The sequence below is a fragment of the Teleopsis dalmanni genome, chromosome 2, assembly GCF_002237135.1.
Source record: "Teleopsis dalmanni isolate 2A chromosome 2, ASM223713v2, whole genome shotgun sequence".
Lineage (NCBI taxonomy): Eukaryota > Metazoa > Arthropoda > Insecta > Diptera > Diopsidae > Teleopsis > Teleopsis dalmanni.
The window spans coordinates 244,414,836-244,429,581 of record NC_051847.1 but is presented as its reverse complement, the minus strand read 5'-3'; positions in this window follow the sequence as shown (position 1 = coordinate 244,429,581).

Here is a 14,746-nt window from a genome sequence, read left to right as displayed (position 1 = left end):
ATTTTATTTATTTTTTCTTCTGTAATATACAAATTACTGATGATTAGTTTCGCAAAGGATATTTAGACGCCGATATTGTTTGGCGATCCTTTTGCTAACATTAATTTTTATTTATTTTAAATCAAGTAAGTTTTTTTGTTTGGAACCTAGTGCGCTTCTTTTGAGTGCACTTCTAGTTCTGATTTTTATTTAGTTTTTTACTTTCAACTTAACCTAGGTACATAACGACGCAGCGTATGTACTTTCTTATTTACTAAATATTTTATGATTATATATGTATTTAATATTATTTATATTAATATTTATTTATATTTATGTACAAAACGACGCAGCGTAAGTACTTTAATATTTAATAATTTATTGCTAAGTAAGCGTATTCGATTCCACTTGTATCGAGTACGCTTACTGTTGATGTTGTTGTATATGCGGTCAATGCCTGGCAAGCCTATGGTTATATCGAAGGCAAAGTGCCGCCGATATGTGTGGTGTCAAATTCCTTGTGTGGAATTGTGCATTTGTTTGTAAACAATGCAATGCGCTTGGAAACAATTAGTGTATTTTTGTATACACTGCGCATTTAAATATAGAACCACTTATTATTATATTAATTGTATGCATTGCCAATATAACTAACGCATATACATTACACCTCCTTTTTGGGAAAGAATAATGCCATAACGGGATTATTCTTACTTTCTTAAATAAATTTTTAATTTTCAATAGTTTTATATAACTATATTTAGTTTAGTTATATTTATTTGTGTAATCACTACATTTATTTTAACTTATTCATTGTACAATTTTATTCTATTAGTATGTACTAATTGTTTCTTATTTTTATTGTTTCTTATTTCAATGTTTCCATTGTTTTCTATACTTTCTATTCTATAGGGACCCGTGTATTGACTATCTAGCTTATGACCTACTTCATTCCTAAGTAGTACTTTATCTCCTATTTTTAATTCTAATTGTTCACTATTTCTATCATAGAGTAACTTTTGTTTTAATTTAGACTTATCTAAAAGTGTTTTGGCTCTAGTGTGCGCTATTTCTAATCTATATTTAATTTCTTTACTATAGTCATCTACATTATATAATGGACTTATGTTACTAATTGTATTGAATTTATTGAAACATTTAGGAATTTTTCCATAAATAAGCTCGTATGGACAATATCCATGCACCACTGATGGTGTTGTATTGAAACAATATGTGAAGTATTTCAACCATATATCCCAGACGTTTTTATCGACTGATATGTATGAACGTACATATTCATTGAATGTTCGGTGACTGCGTTCTACAGTTCCGAGTGTTTGATGGTGATGAGCTGTTGATGTTATATTTTTGATTTTTAAGTATTTGCATATATCCGTTATTAAAGAATTTTTGTACTCTGTACCCATGTCCGTAATGAACGTCTTCATTGGACCGTATAAAAGTATAAAATTTTCAAAAATTGCCTTGGCTACAGTATTTGCACTTTTATTTGGTATTGGTATAGTTACTAAGTATTTTGTTAAATCACATATAAGTGTGACAGCATACTCATTGCCATTCTCAGTTTTAGGTAATGGACCAATGGTATCTACCAATACTGTGTCAAAAGAGCCTGTTGGCGTATCAGTTATTGTCATTGGTATTTTTGTATGATTATGAATTTTAGATTTTTGACATTTCTGACATGATTTGACATATCTTGATATATCTTTGGTCATGTTTGGCCAATAGAAATGTCTTTTAATTTTTTGTAACGTTTTTGTTATTCCGCAGTGTCCACCTTCCACTGGATCATCATGGTAATTTTTTAAAGTTTTTCTTATTTCTTCCTCTTTAACCAGTTTGGTCACCTTTGGCAGTAGCGCTACTGTTAAATTTTTCAATAATTTATTGCCCTTGGCCTTAAATTCATTTATTGAGACAAATTCGAAAATTTTCTCACTAGGTGCCATTTGTACTTTGTCGATGCGATGTTTGCAGGTTAATTTCTCTAACCTTGGGAATAATTGTCCTAAGTCAATTTTCCCATTGACAAACAGATCATCAATTATTATTTTTTCAATAATTTTATTTCCACGTTTTAAATAACAGTGGTTAGAAGTCAATTTCAATTTTATTTGTTTTCTGACGTCAGTACTATTAATGACTTCGTATATATGGGGCTTTTCGTACTTTAATTGTTGGTCGAGGGTATTTATTTCTTTATTTTGTTTGGTGGTTGATCTAGTTCTCATTTTGAGAATCTTTATAGATTTTTCATTCATATCCTTAAAATCGTCTATCGTAATTCTCGATAGAGCATCAGCAATATAATTTTCTTTGCCTCTGAGATACTCCACTGTGAAATCGTATTCTTCGAGATCTAATCTCATTCGAGTTAGTTTTGAACTTGGGTTTTTCATTGAGAAAAGGTAGGTTAATGGGCGATGGTCGGTCTTAATTAAGAAATGTGTACCATATATATATGGTCTAAAATGTGTTATAGCCCAATGAATTGCAGTAAGTTCTTGTTCAATGGTTGACTTGTTACTTTCTCCTTGAGTAAAAGTCTTTGAAGCGTAGGAGACTGGAAGTTGTCTACCATCATGCTCTTGGCTGAGTACTGCACCACAAGCATGCTTGCTTGCATCAGTAGTGATACAGAATGGTTTTTTAAAATCTGGATACTGTAAAATAGTTGGATTCATAAGTTCATTTTTTAGATAATCAAATGCTTTTTGACAATCTTGTGTCCATTGAAATGGAACTTTCTTTTTGGTTAATCTCGTTATGTGTCGAGAATAATCAGAAAAATTTTTTATGAATCTTCTATAATAGTTACAAAAAGCAACGAATCGTCGTGCTCCATCAGCATCAGTCGGTACTGGGTAATCTCTGATTGCTGTGTATTTATTGTCATCCGGAAGGATGCCTTTGTTAGTGCATTTATGACAGAGATATGTAACCTCATGCATAAAAAATGTGCATTTGTCAGGATGTAGTTTAAGATTGTACTTCCGACATAGCTCAAAAACATCTGTCAAATTTTTAAACATATGTCTTTCAGAACATCCGAGTACAACTAAATCATCCATATATAAAAATGCTTGAGATGGTGTTAAACCAGAAAACGCAAGAGTCATCATGCGTTGAAAAGAATTTGGAGCAATTTTCAATCCATACGGGAGTCGTTTAAAACGATAAGAGCCATTTTCCGTAGAGAAGGATGTAATATCTCTTGAAGATTCGTGTAGCTCTATTTGATGGAATCCAGACATTAGGTCAAGGCATGAAAAATATTTAGCTCTTCCCAATTGATCAAGAATGTCTTCTATTCTTGGAAGAGGAAATTTGTCTGCAATCAATTTTTTATTTATTTGGCGGTAGTCCACTACTAACCGCCATCTTTTCTCATTTGAACCGGGTAATGACTTTTTGGGTACTAATAACAAAGGACTATTGTAGTTTGACATTGATGGTTCTACTATGTCATCATCTACCAATTTCTTTGCTTGTTTTTCGACTTCTGCTTTGTGGGTATGTGGTATTCTATAGTTTTTTATGTAGCTTGGTGTTTTATCACTTAACCTTAAATGCTGTTTGTAGAAATTATTTACAGAAATTTGTTCATTTTCTAAACCGAATATGTCACTGTAATTTGTACAAAGTGTTGTTAACTTGTCGCTAAATTTATTAGGAAAATTTTTGGATAATCTATTTATGATTTCTTTAGTTCTATGGTATGAAGTATCTTTTGGTTGTAATATATCATAATTTGATATTTTTTCAGTTTTTATATTTTTAGCTTTTAAAGCTGTAACTGAACTATTCGTGTTGAGTATCCTTATAAACGCATTATTACCTTGAACTATAGTGTTTGCAATAAACACACCAGGTTGTAATTCTTGGTTTGGCACCAATAAATCTTCCTGTTCTGCGCTGAGGTATACTCTCCTAATTACCTGAGATCTTGCTGGTAACATGATAAAATCATTGTCACAAGTGTTTTTAATTGGTATGGCAATATGCTGTGGAAAACATTTTGGTCGTAAAACGAGCCATTCTTTATTTTGCATGAAATCAAGTTTACAATTAAATTCTCTTAGAAAGTCCATGCCGATGATTCCATCGCATGGTATAGGAAAATCATCTTGTACTGCATAAAATTTATGTGTTACTAGAATATTTTCAATTCTAAGATCTAATTGTGTAAGACCCAATGATTTGATCGAACCTTGGCCTATACCGCTGAGGGTTGTTACCTCAAATTTATTTACTTCATATTTATCTACATTTGCGATTTTTAGTAGAGACACGTCTGCTCCTGTATCTACTAATAGAGTTAGTAATTTATTAGTGGCATTGTTAAAAAAATTAACAAACACGCCCAGGTTAAGGTTTAAGCTATATATTGTGTTATGTTTTAATCTCTCAGAGGCTGGTTCAGGTTTTCCGAACCAATATTGTTTTGGTTAGTACCATTATTAGTACTAGTTATTCTAACATTATGTTGGATCCTGCGGTTATTTCCGCGTCCTCGCTGATTTCCATATTGATTAGAGTTATTGTATTGTCTCTGCCTATTGTAGTTATTATTTCGGTAGTATCCTCTACCTCTAAAATTTCCATTCACGCGATTGTTTTCGCGATAATTATTTGTATTTTGACGCTGTGTAAATAGAACAGTGTCTGTCCGGCCAGTAGCATCCGTGCAGCTTTCTACAAATTTTTGTACCGCATCGTTCAAATTATTGAATTGGCCTGACTTCATAATTAGTCTGACTTCAGGAAGTGTACAATTTTTAACCATTGCATCTACAGATGCCTTAGTTGAATATTGTATAGCTATTTTTGGTGGTATCCCATCCGAAATGTAAGCACCTTGAATTGCTTTAGTTAATTGCTCAACCTCTTTAGTATATTGGTTGGCAGTTTTGTTCCTCTGTTGGAGATTCATTAATTTAGCAGTTAAGACTGCAACCGATTCTCCTTTGATATTTGTTTTTAAAGTATTTATTATGGCTAATATCGAGTTTTCGGTGGTTATTATTTGCCTAGCTGTACCTTTTAATTTAGTTTTTATTAAAGTAACTGCCAATCTTTCATGTTCTCCTTTTAACTCATCGACCATTTCGATACCGTCAAGGAAACTTTGTAGATTGGATGCAGTTCCGTCATACTCAGGAATGAGTCGTGACGCTGTACTAATAAATTGGTCAGCTGATTGTGCCATATTTGTAACGTGGTATTTTTCTATTTCTGATGAATTTTCAATTTCGCTATTTGCTTCTTCAATTGGTATTAATATGTCACTATCTTCTGTGACAAACAGTCTATGTACATCTAGCTGTATTGGTTCATCTAAGTTATGTGGAATTTTTTCCTCTATTTTATATTTAGAATAAATGTTGATTAACCTGTCTCTGGTTTCCCAAAATACAGAGTTAACAATTCTTTTATGGCTTTCTGTTAATCTATGGCTATAGTTAATATATATAGTTCTGATATTCTCTAAACTATTAACTAAGGTCAATAAGTGTTTTCTCAGAGTTTCTGATCTGATAAACGTATTTTTGTTTATACACTTGTATGCCTTGTTGAAATTTTCTTTTTCTGTTCTTAGAAATTCCTCTATTTGAGACCATTTATCCATAAGAGTTAAAGAATTTTGTTGATTGATTTAATGAAAAATTTTTCTAACTATTTCATTCGCATAGTTAATTATTTTATTATGTTTCTTCAAATGATTGTCTAATTTCTGTTTAGTTTTGCAGCTTTTGCCACATACAAAACAGTTAAAAGTTTTCATTTTGACGAATCTAAGTAATTTTAGAATATTTTGAGAAATGTTGATTTACGTGCTGCCTATCTAATTATTTATATTTTTTCTAATACAGTAGCGATATTTGCAGTTTTTACAAAATTTTTCTTAAGGGATCTACGATGAGCCTTATACAGTTTAAGAGCTAAATTTGCACTAAGCAAAATAATTATTATTACGAAAAATTTTGTTGGGTCGTAAGATTCTTTTCTATCAACTTCTAATTGTTCTAATTGTTTCTTATTTTTATTGTTTCTTATTTCAATGTTTCCATTGTTTTCTATACTTTCTATTCTATAGGGACCCGTGTATTGACTATCTAGCTTATGACCTACTTCATTCCTAAGTAGTACTTTATCTCCTATTTTTAATTCTAATTGTTCACTATTTCTATCATAGAGTAACTTTTGTTTTAATTTAGACTTATCTAAAAGTGTTTTGGCTCTAGTGTGCGCTATTTCTAATCTATATTTAATTTCTTTACTATAGTCATCTACATTATATAATGGACTTATGTTACTAATCGTATTGAATTTATTGAAACATTTAGGAATTTTTCCAAAAATAAGCTCGTATGGACAATATCCATGCACCACTGATTGTATTAAAACAATATGTGAAGTATTTCAACCATATATCCCAGTCGTTTTTATCGACTGATATGTATGAACGTACATATTCATTAAATGTTCGGTGACTGCGTTCTACAGTTCCGAGTGTTTGGTGGTGATGAGCTGTTGATGTTATATTTTTGATTTTTAAGTATTTGCATATATCCGTTATTAAAGAATTTTTGTACTCTGTACCCATGTCCGTAATGAACGTCTTCATTGGACCGTACAAAAGTATAAAATTTTCAAAAATTGCCTTGGCTACAGTATTTGCACTTTTATTTGGTATTGGTATAGTTACTAAGTATTTTGTTAAATCACATATAAGTGTGACAGCATACTCATTGCCATTCTCAGTTTTAGGTAATGGACCAATGGTATCTACCAATACTGTGTCAAAAGAGCCTGTTGGCGTATCAGTTATTGTCATTGGTATTTTTGTATGATTATGAATTTTAGATTTTTGACATTTCTGACATGATTTGACATATCTTGATATATCTTTGGTCATGTTTGGCCAATAGAAATGTCTTTTAATTTTTTGTAACGTTTTTGTTATTCCGCAGTGTCCACCTTCCACTGGGTTATCATGGTAATTTTTTAAAGTTTTTCTTATTTCTTCCTCTTTAACCAGTTTGGTCACCTTTGGCAGTAGCGCTACTGTTAAATTTTTCAATAATTTATTGCCCTTGGCCTTAAATTCATTTATTGAGACAAATTCGAAAATTTTCTCACTAGGTGCCATTTGTACTTTGTTGATGCGATGTTTGCAGGTTATTTTCTCTAACCTTGGGAATAATTGTCCTAAGTCAATTTTCCCATTGACAAACAGATCATCAATTATTATTTTTTCAATAATTTTATTTCCACGTTTTAAATAACAGTGGTTAGAAGTCAATTTCAATTTTATTTGTTTTCTGACGTCAGTACTATTAATGACTTCGTATATATGGGGCTTTTCGTACTTTAATTGTTGGTCGAGGGTATTTATTTCTTTATTTTGTTTGGTGGTTGATCTAGTTCTCATTTTGAGAATCTTTATAGATTTTTCATTCATATCCTTAAAATCGTCTATCGTAATTCTCGATAGAGCATCAGCAATATAATTTTCTTTGCCTCTGAGATACTCCACTGTGAAATCGTATTCTTCGAGATCTAATCTCATTCGAGTTAGTTTTGAACTTGGGTTTTTCATTGAGAAAAGGTAGGTTAATGGGCGATGGTCGGTCTTAATTAAGAAATGTGTACCATATATATATGGTCTAAGATGTGTTATAGCCCAATGAATTGCAGTAAGTTCTTGTTCAATGGTTGACTTGTTACTTTCTCCTTGAGTAAAAGTCTTTGAAGCGTAGGAGACTGGAAGTTGTCTACCATCATGCTCTTGGCTGAGTACTGCACCACAAGCATGCTTGCTTGCATCAGTAGTGATACAGAATGGTTTTTTAAAATCTGGATACTGTAAAATAGTTGGATTCATAAGTTCATTTTTTAGATAATCAAACGCTTTTTGGCAATCTTGAGTCCATTGAAATGGAACTTTCTTTTTGGTTAATCTCGTTATGTGTCGAGAATAATCAGAAAAATTTTTTATGAATCTTCTATAATAGTTACAAAAAGCAACAAATCGTCGTGCTCCATCAGCATCAGTCGGTACTGGGTAATCTCTGATTGCTGTGTATTTATTGTCATCCGGAAGGATGCCTTTGTTAGTGCATTTATGACCGAGATATGTAACCTCATGCATAAAAAATGTGCATTTGTCAGGATGTAGTTTAAGATTGTACTTCCGACATAGCTCAAAAACATCTGTCAAATTTTTAAACATATGTCTTTCAGAACATCCGAGTACAACTAAATCATCCATATATAAAAATGCTTGAGATGGTGTTAAGCCAGAAAACGCAAGAGTCATCATGCGTTGAAAAGAATTTGGAGCAATTTTCAATCCATACGGGAGTCGTTTAAAACGATAAGAGCCATTTTCCGTAGAGAAGGATGTAATATCTCTTGAAGATTCGTGTAGCTCTATTTGATGGAATCCAGACATTAGGTCAAGGCATGAAAAATATTTAGCTCTTCCCAATTGATCAAGAATGTCTTCTATTCTTGGAAGAGGAAATTTGTCTGCAATCAATTTTTTATTTATTTGGCGGTAGTCCACTACTAACCGCCATCTTTTCTCATTTGAACCGGGTAATGACTTTTTGGGTACTAATAACAAAGGACTATTGTAGTTTGACATTGATGGTTCTACTATGTCATCATCTACCAATTTCTTTGCTTGTTTTTCGACTTCTGCTTTGTGGGTATGTGGTATTCTATAGTTTTTTATGTAGCTTGGTGTTTTATCACTTAACCTTAAATGCTGTTTGTAGAAATTATTTACAGAAATTTGTTCATTTTCTAAACCGAATATGTCACTGTAATTTGTACAAAGTGTTGTTAACTTGTCGCTAAATTTATTAGGAAAATTTTTGGATAATCTATTTATGATTTCTTTAGTTCTATGGTATGAAGTATCTTTTGGTTGTAATATATCATAATTTGTTATTTTTTCAGTTTTTATATTTTTAGCTTTTAAAGCTGTAACTGAACTATTTGTGTTGAGTATCCTTATAAACGCATTATTACCTTGAACTATAGTGTTTGCAATAAACACACCAGGTTGTAATTCTTGGTTTGGCACCAATAAATCTTCCTGCTCTGCGCTGAGGTACACTCTCCTAATTACTTGAGATCTTGCTGGTAACATGATAAAATCATTGTCACAAGTGTTTTAATTGGTATGGCAATATGCTGTGGAAAACATTTTGGTCGTAAAACGAGCCATTCTTTATTTTGCATGAAATCAAGTTTACAATTAAATTCTCTTAGAAAGTCCATGCCGATGATTCCATCGCATGGTATAGGAAAATCATCTTGTACTGCATAAAATTTATGTGTTACTAGAATATTTTCAATTCTAAGATCTAATTGTGTAAGACCCAATGATTGAATCGAACCTTGGCCTATACCGCTGAGGGTTGTTACCTCAAATTTATTTACTTCATATTTATCTACATTTGCGATTTTTAGTAGAGACACGTCTGCTCCTGTATCTACTAATAGAGTTAGTAATTTATTAGTGGCATTGTTAAAAAAATTAACAAACACGCCCAGGTTAAGGTTTAAGCTATATATTGTGTTATGTTTTAATCTCTCAGAGGCTGGTTCAGGTTTTCCGAACCAATATTGTTTTGGTTAGTACCATTATTAGTACTAGTTATTCTAACATTATGTTGGATCCTGCGGTTATTTCCGCGTCCTCGCTGATTTCCATATTGATTAGAGTTATTGTATTGTCTCTGCCTATTGTAAATATTATTTCGGTAGTATCCTCTACCTCTAAAATTTCCATTCACGCGATTGTTTTCGCGATAATTATTTGTATTTTGACGCTGTGTAAATAGAACAGTGTCTGTCCGGCCAGTAGCATCCGTGCAGCTTTCTACAAATTTTTGTACCGCATCGTTCAAATTATTGAATTGGCCTGACTTTATAATTAGTCTGACTTCAGGAAGTGTACAATTTTTAACCATTGCATCTACAGATGCCTTAGTTGAATATTGTATAGCTATTTTTGGTGGTATCCCATCCGAAATGTAAGCACCTTGAATTGCTTTAGTTAATTGCTCAACTTCTTTAGTATATTGGTTGGCAGTTTTGTTCTTCTGTTGGAGATTCATTAATTTAGCAGTTAAGACTGCAACCGATTCTCCTTTGATATTTGTTTTTAAAGCATTTATTATGGCTAATATCGAGTTTTCGGTGGTTATTATTTGCCTAGCTGTACCTTTTAATTTAGTTTTTATTAAAGTAACTGCCAATCTTTCATGTTCTCCTTTTAACTCATCGACCATTTCGATACCGTCAAGGAAACTTTGTAGATTGGATGCAGTTCCGTCATACTCAGGAATGAGTCGTGACGCTGTACTAATAAATTGGTCAGCTGATTGTGCCATATTTGTAACGTGGTATTTTTCTATTTCTGATGAATTTTCAATTTCGCTATTTGCTTCTTCAATTGGTATTAATATGTCACTATCTTCTGTGACAAACAGTCTATGTACATCTAGCTGTATTGGTTCATCTAAGTTATGTGGAATTTTTTCCTCTATTTTATATTTAGAATAAATGTTGATTAACCTGTCTCTGGTTTCCCAAAATACAGAGTTAACAATTCTTTTATGGCTTTCTGTTAATCTATGGCTATAGTTAATATATATAGTTCTGATATTCTCTAAACTATTAACTAAGGTCAATAAGTGTTTTCTCAGAGTTTCTGATCTGATAAACGTATTTTTGTTTATACACTTGTATGCCTTGTTGAAATTTTCTTTTTCTGTTCTTAGAAATTCTTCTATTTGAGACCATTTATCCATAAGAGTTAAAGAATTTTGTTGATTGATTTAATGAAAAATTTTTCTAACTATTTCATTCGCATAGTTAATTATTTTATTATGTTTCTTCAAATGATTGTCTAATTTCTGTTTAGTTTTGCAGCTTTTGCCACATACAAAACAGTTAAAAGTTTTCATTTTGACGAATCTAAGTAATTTTAGAATATTTTGAGAAATGTTGATTTACGTGCTGCCTATCTAATTATTTATATTTTTTCTAATACAGTAGCGATATTTGCAGTTTTTACAAAATTTTTCTTAAGGGATCTACGATGAGCCTTATACAGTTTAAGAGCAAAATTTGCACTAAGCAAAATAATTATTATTACGAAAAATTTTGTTGGGTCGTAAGATTCTTTTCTATCAACTTCTATTTCGTTTACTACGTTAGCTACAGGTTTATTTATTTTCGATTGAGGACTCCCCATTGTAAAATAAGAAACAACAGTGAAAAAGAATATCAATAGTAGAGAGAGACAAGGAAAAAAAAATCAAAGAGATACCGTAGTGATTAAACAATTAAAAAAAATTTGTTTGTTTTTTTTTCATTCAAAACATACTTTATAATATGTTATAATTTTTAATGCAAAATATATATAATTTTTTAATTTAAAACATTTAATTATTTTTAAAGATTTTTTTTTTTTTTTTATTTATGTATCAAAACAATAATCAAAGTAATATAAGATTTACATTATCCCTACCTATGGTTTTTGGCAACGGCTTAACGCCATATTGTGCCTCTATTGGTTTGCTCTTTAATTTGGTAGAGCAAGCTCCATTACAATTATTTATAAATCATAAAAAAATATTATACTTATGTTTCCGCTTGTCTTGTATGATGTCATCTATTTGAAATTGAAATTACATGCAGTTTCCCACGATGGTGGTAATTCTTGTTGATTTATTTGTTGATTATATTATTGCTGTTGCTATAGTTGTTGTTGTTGCTGGCTTTTCCATTCTTGCACCCATCCTGGGTTTTGGTGCTACAGGAATAGCTGTGAGCCATGTAATATTTGCTTCCAAGTGCCGTTGTTGTCTGGCACGATATTCCTTGATTGTGAGACGTTTTTGGCCCTGGTGCATTGGACATGTGTTATTTTTATTTTAATATTTTATATATATATATACATATATATTTTTTTTTTAAAAAAAATAATCACATTAGTCCTGCACCAAAGTCACGGTCGCCATGTAATATACAAATTACTGATGATTAGTTTCGCAAAGGATATTTAGACGCCGATATTGTTTGGCGATCCTTTAGCTAACATTAATTTGTATTTATTAAAAACTCAAGTAAGTTTTGCTGTTTGGAACCTAGTGCGCTTCTTATGAGTGCACTTCTAGTTCTGATTTTTATTTAGTTTTTTACTTTCAACTTAACCTAGGTACATAACGACGCAGCGTATGTACTTTCTTATTTACTAAATATTTTATGATTATATATGTATTTAATATTATTTATATTAATATTTATTTATATTTATGTACAAAACGACGCAGCGTAAGTACTTTAATATTTAATAATTTATTGCTAAGTAAGCGTATTCGATTCCACTTGTATCGAGTACGCTTACTGTTGATGTTGTTGTATATGCGGTCAATGCCTGGCAAGCATATGGTTATATCGAAGGCAAAGTGCCGCCGATATGTGTGGTGTCAAATTCCTTGTGTGGAATTGTGCATTTGTTTGTAAACAATGCAAAGCGCTTGGAAACAATTAGTGTATTTTTGTATACACTGCACATTTAAATATAGAACCACTTATTATTATATTAATTGTATGCATTGCCAATATAACTAACGCATATACATTACACTTCTATTAATTTGCACCAAAACAATTGATGTACAATCCATATTTCAAAGGTTGGACATCAAACAAACTTCCTTTAATATTACATTCTTATGCACTTAAAATAAATGATATTTAATCTATTCTTCAAAACTTGAACTTAAATCAAATTTTATTTATTTTTTCTTTTATTAATTTGCACCAAAAAATCGATATAAAATCTTTATTTCAAAAATTGATTCTCAAACAAATTTCCTTTAATATTTCATTCTTCTGCACTAAATCAAATAATATTTAATCTATTCTTCAAAACTTGATCCTAAATCAAATTTTATTTATTTTTTCTTCTATTAATTTGCACCAAAACAATGGATGTACAATCCATATTTCAAAGGTTGGACCTCAAACAAACTTCCTTTAATATGACATTCTTCTGCACTTAAATAAATGATATTTAATCTATTCTTCAAAACTTGAACTTAAAACAAATTTCATTTATTTTTTCTTTAATTAATTTGCACCAAAACAATCGATATAAAATCTTTATTTCAAAAATTGGTCCTCAAACAAATTTCCTTTAATATTTCATTCTTCTGCACTAAATCAAATAATATTTAGTCTATTCTTCAAAACTTGATCCTAAATCAAATTTTATTTATTCTTTCTTCTATTCATTTGCACCAAAACAATTGATGTACAATCTATATATCAAAGGGTGGAAAACAAACTTCCTTTAATATTACATTCTTATGCACTTAAATAAATGATATTTAATCTATTCTTCGAAACTTGAATTTAACACAAATTTCATTTATTTTTTCGTCTATTAATTTGCACCAAAACAATTGATGTACAATCCATATTTCAAAGGTTGGACCTCAAACAAATTTCCTTTAATATGACATTCTTATGCACTTAAATAAATGATATTTAATCTATTCTTCAAAACTTGAACTTAAAACAAATTTAATTTATTTTTTTTTAATTAATTTGCACCAAGACAATCGATATACAATCTTTATTTCAAAAATTGGTCCTCAAACAAATTTCCTTTAATATTTCAATCTTCTGCACTAAATCAAATGATATTTAATCTATTCTTCAAAACTTGATCCTAAATCAAATTTTATTTATTTTTTCTTCTATTCATTTGCACCAAAACAATTGATGTACAATCTATATATCAAAGGGTGGAAAACAAACTTCCTTTAATATTACATTCTTATGCACTTAAATAAATGATATTTAATCTATTCTTCGAAACTTGAATTTAACACAAATTTCATTTATTTTTTCGTCCATTAATTTGCACCAAAACAATTGATGTACAATCCATATTTCAAAGGTTGGACCTCAAACAAATTTCCTTTAATATGACATTCTTATGCACTTAAATAAATGATATTTAATCTATTCTTCAAAACTTGAACTTAAAACAAATTTCATTTATTTTTTTTTAATTAATTTGCACCAAAACAATCGATATACAATCTTTATTTCAAAAATTGATGCTCAAACAAATTTCCTTTAATATTTCATTCTTCTGCACTAAATCAAATGATATTTAATCTATTCTTCAAAACTTGATCCTAAATCAAATTTTATTTATTTTTTCTTCTATTCATTTGCACCAAAACAATTGATGTACAATCTATATATCAAAGGGTGGAAAACAAACTTCCTTTAATATTACATTCTTATGCACTTAAATAAATGATATTTAATCTATTCTTCGAAACTTGAATTTAACACAAATTTCATTTATTTTTTCGTCTATTAATTTGCACCAAAACAATTGATGTACAATCCATATTTCAAAGGTTGGACCTCAAACAAATTTCCTTTAATATGACTTCTTATGCACTTAAATTAATGATATTTAATCTATTCTTCAAAACTTGATCCTAAATCAAATTTTATTTATTTTTTCTTCTATTCATTTGCACCAAAACAATTGATGTACAATCTATATATCAAAGGGTGGAAAACAAACTTCCTTTAATATTACATTCTTATGCACTTAAATAAATGATATTTAAGCTATTCTTCAAAACTTGAACTTAAAACAAATTTCATTTATTTTTTCTTTAAT